Genomic DNA, 12,012 nt, shown 5'->3' on the forward strand with positions numbered 1-12,012 from the left:
GAATTTGAGTGGAGGTGAATTCAGTTGACAAATATTAAAGAGGCGACATGTGGGAGCGAGCTACAATACACCTTTTTGTTTTGCAGAGAACTAAATATTGTTAGTTGCAGATTAAGTTTTTTACCAACCGCAAATTTAGAATTGCTCAGTGTCATAGTTGATTTTCCTTGGACACTTTATGATTGTTCTTTATTTTGAACTACTCCAATGAGAAGCATGTTGATGGGATCTGAGTGAGCAGTGCTTTCCTCAGATATTCAGACTCTTAACAAAGCAGTCATACTTTTCATGATCACAGGGGTACTAATATTAAAATGATGTTTATGGACTTTAAGAGAGGGTTCTGTCTTTAGGGATGAAGGTAGCATAATATCCATGTACCTTTGTGGCTTCTAATAGGTAATTGGCACCTGAAGATATCTCTAGCTTAAATTTGAAAAATTTGAAATAGCAAGTAAACAACTTGAATAAAAAGGGAAGTTCAGTTCAGTTCAGTTCAGTCACTCAGTCATGACTGACTCTTTGCGACCCCATGAATTGCAGCACGCCAGGCCTCCCTGTCCATCACCAACGCCCGGAGTCTACCAAAACTCACGTCCATCGAGTTGGTGATGCCATCCAGCCATCTCATCCTCTGTCGTCCCCTTCTCCTCCTGCCCCCAATCCCTCCCAGCTTCAGAGTCTTTTCCAATGAGTCAACTCTTCGCGTGAGGTGGCCAAAGTACTGGAGTTTCAGCTTTAGCATCATTCCTTCCAAAGAAGTCCCAGGGCTGATCTCCTTCAGAATGGACTGGTTGGATCTCCTTGCAGTCCAAGGGACTCTCAAGAGTCTTCTCCAACACCACAGTTCAAAACCATCAATTCTTCGGCACTCAGCTTTCTTCACAATCCAACTCTCACATCCATACATGACCACTGGAAAAACCATAGCCTTGACTAGACGGACCTTTGTTGGCAAAGTAATGTCTCTGCTTTTCAATATGCTATCTAGGTTGGTCATAACTTTGCTTCCAAGGAGTAAGCGTCTTTTAATTTCATGGCTGCAATCACCATCTGCAGTGATTTTGGAGCCCCCAAAAATAAAGTCTGACACTGTTTCCACTGTTTCCCCATCTATTTCCCATGAAGTGATGGGACCGGATGCCATGATCTTCGTTTTCTGAATGTTGAGCTTTAAGCCAACTTTTTCACTCTCCACTTTCACTTTCATCAAGAGGCTTTTTAGTTCCTCTTCACTTTCTGCCATAAGGGTGGTGTCATCTGCATACCTGAGGTTATTGATATTTCTCCCGACAATCTGGATTCCAGCTTGTGCTTCTTCCAGCCCAGCGTTTCTCATGATGTACTTACTCTGCATATAAGTTAAATAAGCAGGGTGACAATATACAGCCTTGACGTACTCCTTTGCCTATTTGGAACCAGTCTGTTGTTCCATGTCCAGTTCTAACTGTTGCTTCCTGACCTGCATACAAATTTCTCAAGAGGCCGGTCAGGTGGTCTGGTATTCCCATCTCTTGAAGAATTTTCCACGGTTTATTGTGATCCACACAGTCAAAGGCTTTGGCATAGTCAACACAGCAGAAATAGATGTTTTTCTGGAACTCTCTTGCTTTTTCCATGATCCAGCGGATGTTGGCAATTTGATCTCTGGTTCCTCTGCCTTTTCTAAAACCAGCTTGAACATCTGGAAGTTCACAGTTCACGTATTGCTGAAGCCTGGCTTGGAGAATTTTGAGCGTTACTTTACTAGCATGTGAGATGAGTGCAGTTGTGCGGTAGTTTGAGCATTCTTTGGCATTGCCTTTCTTTGGGATTGGAAGAGTATTCTAGAAATAGCTGCTAAAGAAAGTGAAAATACAGAGGAAACTCCTTTTCTTTATTAATAATAACTAACATTTGTTTACAAATTTATAGTTTGCAGACCACTTTGACATACATTTTCCTATTTGATCTTCACCACAGCCTACATGAAATGGGTATCATTGCATTTTTTATCTGTTAGGAAAGTGAGATTCAATGACTTGCCCAAGGTCAGTCATATAATTTGTAGCCCTCTGACCATATACTCACTTTTGCTGTTCCTTTGCCTGTCACTTTCTCAAATCAATTAGGGAATGTAACTTTTTTTCGTTTTTATTTGAACTACTTGGACTGAATGACTGATTTGAGGCTGGAGGGAAGAAGGGATTACTTTCCAAGCTTCTATCTAAACACATAATATTCATGTTTATTATTTGTCCTATATTGGTATATTACAATTCTGTGGTCAGTGAAAGTCAAATGTAGTTTTTAAAATGTTTTCTTATGTCTAATAATTGGCTAAAGCATATTTCTTCTCATGGAAAAAAGGACACAGAAGTAGATAGATATCCCAGGAGGATTTAGTAAGTGAGAAGCTTGATCCGAAATAGTCAGTGTTCTGACAGATAGGAAGGATACCTCAACGTCTATCACTTGTGTCCACAACTTGGCAGAGACTATCTGGGAAATAGACATTTGTTGGGGTTGAGGAGGGAGTGGGCAATAATGGGTAAAAAAGCAGCTGGAAATACTTAGAATCTATAATGAGATAATTAAGACTAATTAGCTGGCCCCGTAGGCAAAAAGCAGCCCATTAAATTCAGATCCAGTTTTAATAACTTACCTGGTTTTGAGGGTAGAGTCCAGAGCACCCCAGGGAATGAGATGCTTCAGGGGAGAAATTTTTAGGATAGGTTTCTTAGAAAAGAAATAAGTAATCTGTAGACAATGTATTTTTCTCCTGGGAACTAAAATAAACATTCTGGTTCCCTAGGGAGAAGAATTAAGGTGTGCCTCAATTTTCTCATCTATTAAATGGAAATACCTACTCTGAAGAACTGGCATGTGGTTTAAATAAGATAAGCATGTGTGAAAGGGCCTGGAACAATTCCTTTCACAAAACAAGCACTTAGTATATATTAATTAATTATGGCAAATATTTTATTGAATGCACTGTTAGGGGCATTCACGGACAGATACCGGGGCCTCAGAATGAGGCGAATCCATACCCGTAATGCAGCTGCTGTACATCAGTGCAGCTGATGGCTTCACCTGACTGACACTAGAACATCCTGCCCAAAACCCTAAGTCATCTTACAGCCAACTAGAATTCCTAGTTTAGAGGGAAACTGACAAACCATATTTGGGCCCAAGTTAAATCTATCTATGCACATTTCTCAAGCCTTTTTCTAATAACTTTAGAAGTGCTGTCCTCATAAAGTACTGGAGAACAGCAGATAACGTGGGCCTAGATCTGTAGAAGTCGCTGGCTCTTTTATGATATTACCCTTAGTACTTGGGGTTTTGATTTTTTTTAATTTTTATTTTTTGGCTGCACTGGGTCTTCATTGCCAGGCTTCCCAGGTGGCTCAGTGGTAAAGAATCCATCTGCAATGCAGGAGACCCAAGTTCAGTCCCTGGGTTGGGAAGATCCCCTGGAGAAGGGAATGGCTACCTACTCAAGTATTTGGGCCTGGAGAATTCCATGAACAAAGGAGCCTACTGGGCTGTTTTAACAAATTACCACAAATTTAATGGTTTAAATATTATAAAAATTTATTTTATAATTCTGAAGATCAGAAGTCCAATATGGGTCTCAGTGGGCTACCATCAGTGTTAGCAGGGCAGTGTTCCTCTCTGTAGGCTCTGAAGAAGATTATGTTCCCTTGCCTTTTTCAACTTAGAGGCTACCTGCTTTCCTTGGTCCATGATCTCCTTTTCCAAGGTCCATCAAATTCTTCTCATTCTGTCATCTCTCTGGTTTTCCCCCTTCTGCTTCCAACACACTCATGGACCTTTGCATTACATGAAACCCACCTGGATAACCCAGGATAATCTTCTATTTTAAAGTCAGTTGATTAGCAGCCTTTTAATTCTCTTTTGTCATATACTCACAGGTTCCAAGGATTAGGGTGTAGACATCTCTGGAGGGACATTATTCAGCCTACCATTCCTACTGATCACTAATACCAAACTATTTCACACAACGCATCAGTTCAGTTCGGTCGCTCAGTCGTGTCTGACTCTGCGACCCCATGAATCGCAGCATGCCAGGCCTCCCTGTCCATCACCAACTCCCAGAGTTCACCCAGACTCACGTCCATCGAGTCAGTGATGCCATCCAGCCATCTCATCCTCTGTCTTCCCCTTCTCCTCCTGCCCCCAATCCCTCCCAGCATCAGAGTCTTTTCCAATGAGTCAACTCTTCACATGAGGTGGCCAAAATACTGGAGTTTCAGATTAGCATCATTCCTTCCAAAGAAGTCCCAGGGCTGATCTTCAGAATGGACTGGTTGGATCTCCTTGCAGTCCAAGGGACTCTCAAGAGTCTTCTCCAACACCACAGTTCAAAAGCATCAATTCTTCGGCGCTCAGCCTTCTTCACAGTCCAACTCTCACATCCACACATGACCACAGGAAAAACGATAGCCTTGACTAGACGGACCTTTGTTGGCAAAGTAATGTCTCTGCCTTTGAATATGCTATCTAGGTTGGTCATAACTTTGCTTCCAAGGAGTAAGCGTCTTTTAATTTCATGGCTGCAGTCACCATCTGCAGTGATTTTGGAGCCCCCAAAAATAAAGTCTGACACTGTTTCCACTGTTTCCCCATCTATTTCCCATGAAGTGATGGGACCGGATGCCATGATCTTCGTTTACTGAATGTTGAGCTTTAAGCCAACTTGTTCACTCTCCACTTCATCAAGAGGCTTTTGAGTTCCTCTTCACTTTCTGCCATAAGGGTGGTGTCATCTGCATATCTGAGGTTACTGATATTTCTCCCGGCAATCTTGATGCCAGCTTGTGCTTCTTCCAGCCCAGCGTTGCTCATGGTGTCTTCTGCATATAAGTTAAATAAGCAGGGTGACAATATACAGCCTTGACGTACTCCTTTGCCTATTTGGAACCAGTCTGTTGTTCCATGTCCAGTTCTAACTGTTGCTTCCTGACCTGCATACAAATTTCTCAAGAGGCAGGTCAGGTGGTCTGGTATTCCCATCTCTTGAAGAATTTTCCACAGTTTATTGTGATCCACACAGTCAAAGGCTTTGGCATAGTCAATACAGCAGAAATAGATGTTTTTCTGGAACTCTCTTGCTTTTTCCATGATCCAGCGGATGTTGGCAATTTGATCTCTGGTTCCTCTGCCTTTTCTAAAACCAGCTTGAACATCAGGAAGTTCACGGTTCACATATTGCTGAAGCCTGGCTTGGAGGATTTTGAGCATTACTTTACTAGCATGTGAGATGAATGCAATTGTGCGGTAGTTTGAGCATTCTTTGGCATTGCCTTTCTTTGGGATTGGAATGAAAACTCACCTTTTCCAGTCCTGCGGCCACTGCTGAGTTTTCCAAATGTGCTGGCATATTGAGTGCAGCATTTTCACAGCATCATCTTTCAGGATTTGAAATAACTCAACTGGAATTCCATCACCTCCACTAGCTTTGTTCATAGTGATGCTTTCTAAGGCCCACTTGACTTCACATTCCAGGACGTCTGGCTCTAGGTCAGTGATCACACCATCGTGATTATCTGGGTTGTGAAGATCTTTTTTGTACAGTTCTTCTGTGTATTCTTGCCACCTCTTCTTAATATCTTCTGCTTCTGTTAGGTCCGTACCATTTCTGTCCTTTATCAAGCTCGTCTTTGCATGAAATGTTCCTTTGGTATCTCTCATTTTCTTGAAAAGATCCCTAGTCTTTCCCATTCTGTTGTTTTCCTCTATTTCTTTGCATTGATCACTGAAGAAGGCTTTCTTATCTCTTCTTGCTATTCTTTGGAACTCTGCATTCAGATGCTTATATCTTTCCTTTTCTCCTTTGCTTTTCACTTCTCTTCTTTTCACAGCTATTTGTAAGGCCTCCCCAGACAGCCATTTTGCTTTTCTGCATTTCTTTTCCATGGGGATGGTCTTGATGCCTGTCTCCTGTACAATGTCACGAACCTCATTCCATAATTCATCAGGCACTCTATCTATGAGATCTAGGCCCTTAAATCTATTTCTCACTTCCAGTGTATAATCATAAAGGATTTGACTTAGGTCATATCTGAATGGTCTAGTGGTTTTCCCTACTTTCTTCAATTTAAGTCTGAATTTGGCAATAAGGAGTTCATGACCAGAGCCACAGTCAGCTCCTGGTCTTGTTTTTGTTGACTGTGTAGAGCTTCTCCATCTTTGGCTGCAAAGAATATAATCAGTCTGATTTCGGTGTTGACCATCTGGTGATGTCCATGTGTAGAGTCTTCTCTTGTGTTGTTGGAAGAGGGTGTTTGCTATGACCAGTGCATTTTCCTTGCAAAACTCTATAATCTTTGCCCTGCTTCATTCCGTATTCTAAGGCCAAATTTGCCTGTTACTCCAGGTGTTTCTTGACTTCCTACTTTTGCATTCCAGTCCCCTATAATGAAAAGGACATCTTTTTGGGGTGTTAGTTCTAAAAGGTCTTGTAGGTCTTCATAGACCCATTCAACTTCAGCTTCTTCAGCATTACTGGTTGGGGGATAGACTTGGATTACTGTGATATTGAATGGTTTGCCTTGGAAATGAACAGAGATCATTCTGTCGTTTTTGAGATTGCACCCAAGTACTGCATTTTGGACTCTTTTGTTGACCATGATGGCTACTCCATTTCTTCTGAGGGATTCCTGCCCGCAGTAGTAGATATAATGGTCATCTGTGTTAAATTCACCCATTCCAGTCCATTTGAGTTCGCGGATTCCTAGAATGTCGACATTCACTCTTGCCATCTCTTGTTTGACCACTTCTAATTTGCCTTGATTCATGGACCTGACATTCCGGGTTCCTATGCAGTATTGCTCTTTACAGCATTGGACCTTGCTTCTATCACCAGTCACATCCACAGCTGGATAGCATATTGGGCACCTACTTACCTGGGGAGCTCCTCTTTCAGTATCCTATCATTTTGCCTTTTCATACTCTCTCCACCATGACCTGCCCATCTTGGGTTGCCCCACGGGCATGGCTTAGTTTCATTGAGTTAGACAATACATATTATAGAATAAATACTCAGGTAGTACAACAGGTAGTAACTGCTGGCTACCATCATTTATTATTACCATAAGTATTTGTATTACTTGCTTCTCCTTGGTCACTCCCCAGCTCCCCAGTAATCTATCTGCTATTTGAATTTGAGGAAATGAGAAGTTTCACTGTTTACAGGTAAGAGGGGGGGACCCAGATATTTGGTGGTGGTAGTTTTTTGGGGGGGATAGTGTGTGTTAAGATTCTCATACCACAGAATTCATCCTGTTAAAGTATATAATTCAGTAGTATTTAGAATGTTCACTTAGTGTGCAACTATTACCATTATCTGATTCCAGAATATGTTCATCACCCTAGAAAGAAACCCTGTACCTGTAAAATAGTGTCCCTCATTATCCCTGGCTCCTGGGAGCCACTCATCTACTGTCTATCTCTATGGATTTGCCTATTCTAGACATTTAATATGAGTGGAGTCATATATGTGACCTTTGTATCTGGCCTCTTTCATGTACCATGATGTTTTTGAGGCTCATCTATGTCTAGCATATATAGCACTTTATTCCTTTTTTTGGCTAATATTCCATTTGTGGATATACCACATTTTGTTTATCCATTTATCAGTTGATAAGCAATAAGGTTGTTTCCACCTTTTGGCTATTTTGATAATGCTGCTCTGAACATTCATATGTTAAGTTTTGGAATGGACATATGTTTTCAGTTCTATAGGGCATATGCCTAGGAATAAAATTGCTGGGTCATATAACAACTCTGTTTTTAACTTTTTGAGTACTTAGCAAACTGTTTTCCACAGTCACTAAATCATATTATATTTGCTTCACCATTTTACATTCCCACCAATCTAGATTTTAAATTATACAAAATAACAAATGAAATATCCTATAAATAAAATATCTAAGAGCCAACATACTAAAATAGTTACTATTTGTATTTTAATGTGACTTCGCTGAAGGAAAAAAAATTGAAATTCAAAAATGAGTAACTTTCCGTTGAATCAGGTCGTTGGAAATCCAGTAGAGGGAATTTAGCTTTGGGTATCCCCCTAAAACCTGAAGAATATTGTTTTTATCTATGCATGACTGAGAACTTAGAGTGTTATGTTAATATTTACTTTTCCTGATGCCAATGAGAACAGTAGCCTATAAATTGACACTTCAGCCTCTCACATTATACTGGTGTCTGAGCCCTTGTCTTGTTAGAAAAAAGAAACTGGCAGCTTCCATTATTATTCATAAAATGTTACATGTAGATTTGGCATACTGAATATATGACTACGTACTTGAATATGAAGTTGTAAGAATACGTTTTCTATTTTTCTTATGTACAACAGTAAATGATACCTTTGTCGGTAACACAATAGGGAAAAATCTTTAATAGATGTATACAAAAATGACCAGTTTTCCAGCTGAAATGATACAACATATCATTGCAGTAATAGGAACAGTGCTAATTGGCACATAAATGTTTCTATGGGAATAATGCACCAATATTTCTCATTTGCCCACCTTAAACTCAAGTCATTGTGGAGGAGCCCCTTTTTCTCACCAGAACCAAGCTAATTGCTCTTCACCTTCTTCTAATTTCATGCAACTGCAAAGTCAAGATTTTGTGACCCTGACTTCAGTCCCTACCTCCGACCCCTTCCACCCTGTTGGAGACATAGAGGGGAAGAACATGAAGTAGAGTTGGGGAGTAAAGCAGAAGTAATTGGAGACCGTGGTTCACTGACATTTACCAGCCAGAAGATGTTGGACAAACTGCTTAACTCCTTCAACCTCTCTGTTCACATTAAATTGAAAGAAATAATCATACCACTTTATAGGATTGTTGTGACCATTATTGGCGTAACTGTGCTTTGAAGATAGTAAAGGCTACATAGGTGTTTGTTAAGTAGATTAAGTACCAGATTCATTGGCTGCACATGAGAAATAGCTGTTGTTATCCAGTCACTACACAAATTCTTGACCCTTTTCTAGGCACTGGAAATACAGTCATGATGAAAACAGACTGGGTTCCTTCCCCAAGAAGCTTACATTCTAGTAGGAAAGACAGTGAATAAATAAGCAAATTAATAGCCAGTCATAGTAAGTCTCATAAGAAAAGTGAAGTAGTCTATGCTGTTGGAAGGTGGGTGAGGGTGGAGGACTGCCTGGGGTGCTGTTCGGGTAGAGCGGTCTGGGAAATCCTTTCTAAGGAAGTGACATTAAGTAGAATTGCTGCTCACATTGCTTTCTTTAGTATTTGCATCTTGACTTTTCCCTTCACAATTTGGTGGCTTTCTCTTACGCTCCTAACGTCCTTGTTTGTCTCAAACTTTGATTGAGGAAAGAGATAGTCAGGAATTTTTTAAATCTGTAACTCAGTTTACTAAGTGAAGGGGTTTAAATGTTCCAAGTTCTGAGTTTATCTTTGTTCTGAGTAAACATCCTTACCTTGCTCCCAGAGGAAGGATATTGGGCTGGCGACCTCATTGTCACACTTTATTTGACCACCATAATCACCTCTCTTAAGTTCACGTTACGCTCAAAACAACAAAAATGTTCCTGGCTATCATTTTTAAGTGCCAGACACTAAGCAACAGGGCATACGGGTGTTTTGTCATTTAATCCTCACAGCTACCTTTAAGAAGTAAATATTATGTCTCTTAATTACAGATGAGTGAAGAGAATTTACCCAAAACCAGACAGCTAATACTGACAGAACCAGGATTCAAGCATAGAACTTTCAAAGCATCCATTCTTTTTAGCACCCTATCTGCCTGCAGTGATCATTATCACTGTTCTCATTAATCCCATCTTTAGAAGAGTGAGATTACATAGTTTAAATATACGTATATACATATGTATACATATATACATATACATATATAATGTATTATATATGTAAGGAATTGATGTTTACTTCAGTTAGTAATTTTTCTGTCTTTGGTGTTAAGAAAATAAGATGTTTTAAAAATTTACCTTTAATTGAGCAACTACTTTTCATTCACATACACTATTTCCCTAATACATACCAGGCACTGTTCTAAGTGCATCATCTATTTTATGTGTGTGTTAAAACATTTAATAAACACAGTAATCTTCAAAGATAGGTATTCTTTCTTATTTTATAGATGAGAAAACTGAGACTCAAAGTGCAAATATCCGTACTTGAAAAGTACATAGTGGAGCCAGACTCTGGGTCTGTTTATCGCTGGGTCTTATCTACATCATTCTCCTTCACACAGAAGCAAAAAGATGCAGTTTCAGCTCTCCAGGAGCAAAGCCAGAGACACTGCCATTGTAGGCTGACAGATGTAATCATTTACATACACATGTTATAAATTTTATCTCATTTAATCCCCACATAACCTTCATCTAATGCTGGTAGTGGTGGAATGAGGTAGGTGGTATTTGTAGTGTTAGGGTTAGCTATCTGCCAAAATATCTGCCATTCCCATCAGACTGACAAAGGCCATCTAAAGAATCAAACAAAATGCTGTGGGAACCCAGAGGGAGATGGGAAAGCTTGCAGTAGAATCTTAGAGAGTATTTGAAGGGGAGTTTGATTCAGACATTGGGAAAGCTATCATTTAACCTAGGCTTTGAAAAATAAAACTAGCTCCTGTAAAGATCTCTAATGTTAGCACCAGTTGACAGAGGGTGTGTCTAAGAGGAGTAACTTGGTTGCATAGTCAACTTTGCAGAGCGGAGATTTTAATCTCCAGTCAGACGCACTGCCATTGCACCACGAGGTCACTGTCGTTTGGTTTCCCTTCACCTAGTACCCTGATCCTTGTGTTAAACAGCGTACTAGGAAAGAGTCATTGGCCTTTTGACATCTCTTTGTCAGCAAAGCGAAGTCCCTGAATCTTTTGGACTCCAGAAACAAAGTGTATACATTTAAAGGGAAAAGAGAGGTCACCAAAGATCAGGATCAAGCCAGATCAGCCACTCCTTAAGAGTCAAAAGGTCCTGATTCTGCCATTGATTTTCTGTGTATGTCGCCTTGGACCACACCCTCCTGTTGTTGTTGTTCAGGCACTCAGTCGTGTCCAGCTCTCTGCAACTCCATGGACTGCAGCATGACAGGCCTCCCTGTCCTTCACTGTCTCCCGGAGCTTGCTCAAACTCATGTCCACCCTCCTTATCTGTAGAATAACATGTAGGCCAGTGTTTCTCAGACATTTGCATGCATCTAAATTACCTGCAAGGAGATCCAACCAGTCCATCCTAAAGGAGGTCAGTCCTGGGTGTTCATTGGTAGGACTGATTTTGAAGCTGAAACTCCCAATACTTTGGCCACCTGATGCAAAGAGCTGACTCATTTGAAAAGACCCTGATGCTGGGAAAGATTGAGGGCAGGAGGAGAAGGGGACGACAGAGGATGAGATGTTTGGATGGCATCACCGACTCGATGGACATAGGTTTGGGTGGACTCCGGGAGTTGGTGATGGACAGTGAGGCCTGGTGTGCTGCGGTTCATGGGGTCACAAAGAGTCGGACACGACTGAGCGACTGAACAGTTGAACTGAACTGAAATTACCTGGAGGGCTGCTTAAAACAAAAATTGCTGGTTCTGGGACGGAACCTGAAATTTTATATCTAACAAATTCCCAGGTGATGCTGATGCTGCTAGGGCAGGGACCAAACTTTGAGAACCACTGGCTTCTTCTCTGAGATCTTGTTTCCTCTCTAATTCTCTCTATTTAAAAAATGATAGCACAGAAATCACAAGATCTAGATAGTATAGTTCCACCTCCAGCTAAGTATGCTACCTTGAGCAAGTCACTTAACATTTCTCTGCTTGTTTCTTCATCTGTAAAGTGGGGCTCACAACTCCCTGTGGCATAGGATGAATGAGTAAACTTTCTCATTTGAAGGAACCCACTCTTGTGAAGGATAGAATGTAAATTGTCAATTGTGCGTATCCATATGTTAAGTGAAGATTCTACCTTCATAGTGAAAAACAGTAGAAGATGTCTCTTCCCAC

The 12,012-nt window shown here is 40.6% G+C and overlaps 1 protein-coding gene across 5 annotated transcripts in view; it reads left to right on the forward strand.

The window, feature by feature from the left end:
- Positions 1-12,012, forward strand: part of RANBP17 (RAN binding protein 17) — a 363,628-nt gene that overhangs the window by 266,927 nt on the left and 84,689 nt on the right. The gene's annotated exons all lie outside the window — the stretch shown is intronic.

The sequence above is a fragment of the Bubalus kerabau genome, chromosome 18 (assembly GCF_029407905.1).
Source record: "Bubalus kerabau isolate K-KA32 ecotype Philippines breed swamp buffalo chromosome 18, PCC_UOA_SB_1v2, whole genome shotgun sequence".
Lineage (NCBI taxonomy): Eukaryota > Metazoa > Chordata > Mammalia > Artiodactyla > Bovidae > Bubalus > Bubalus kerabau.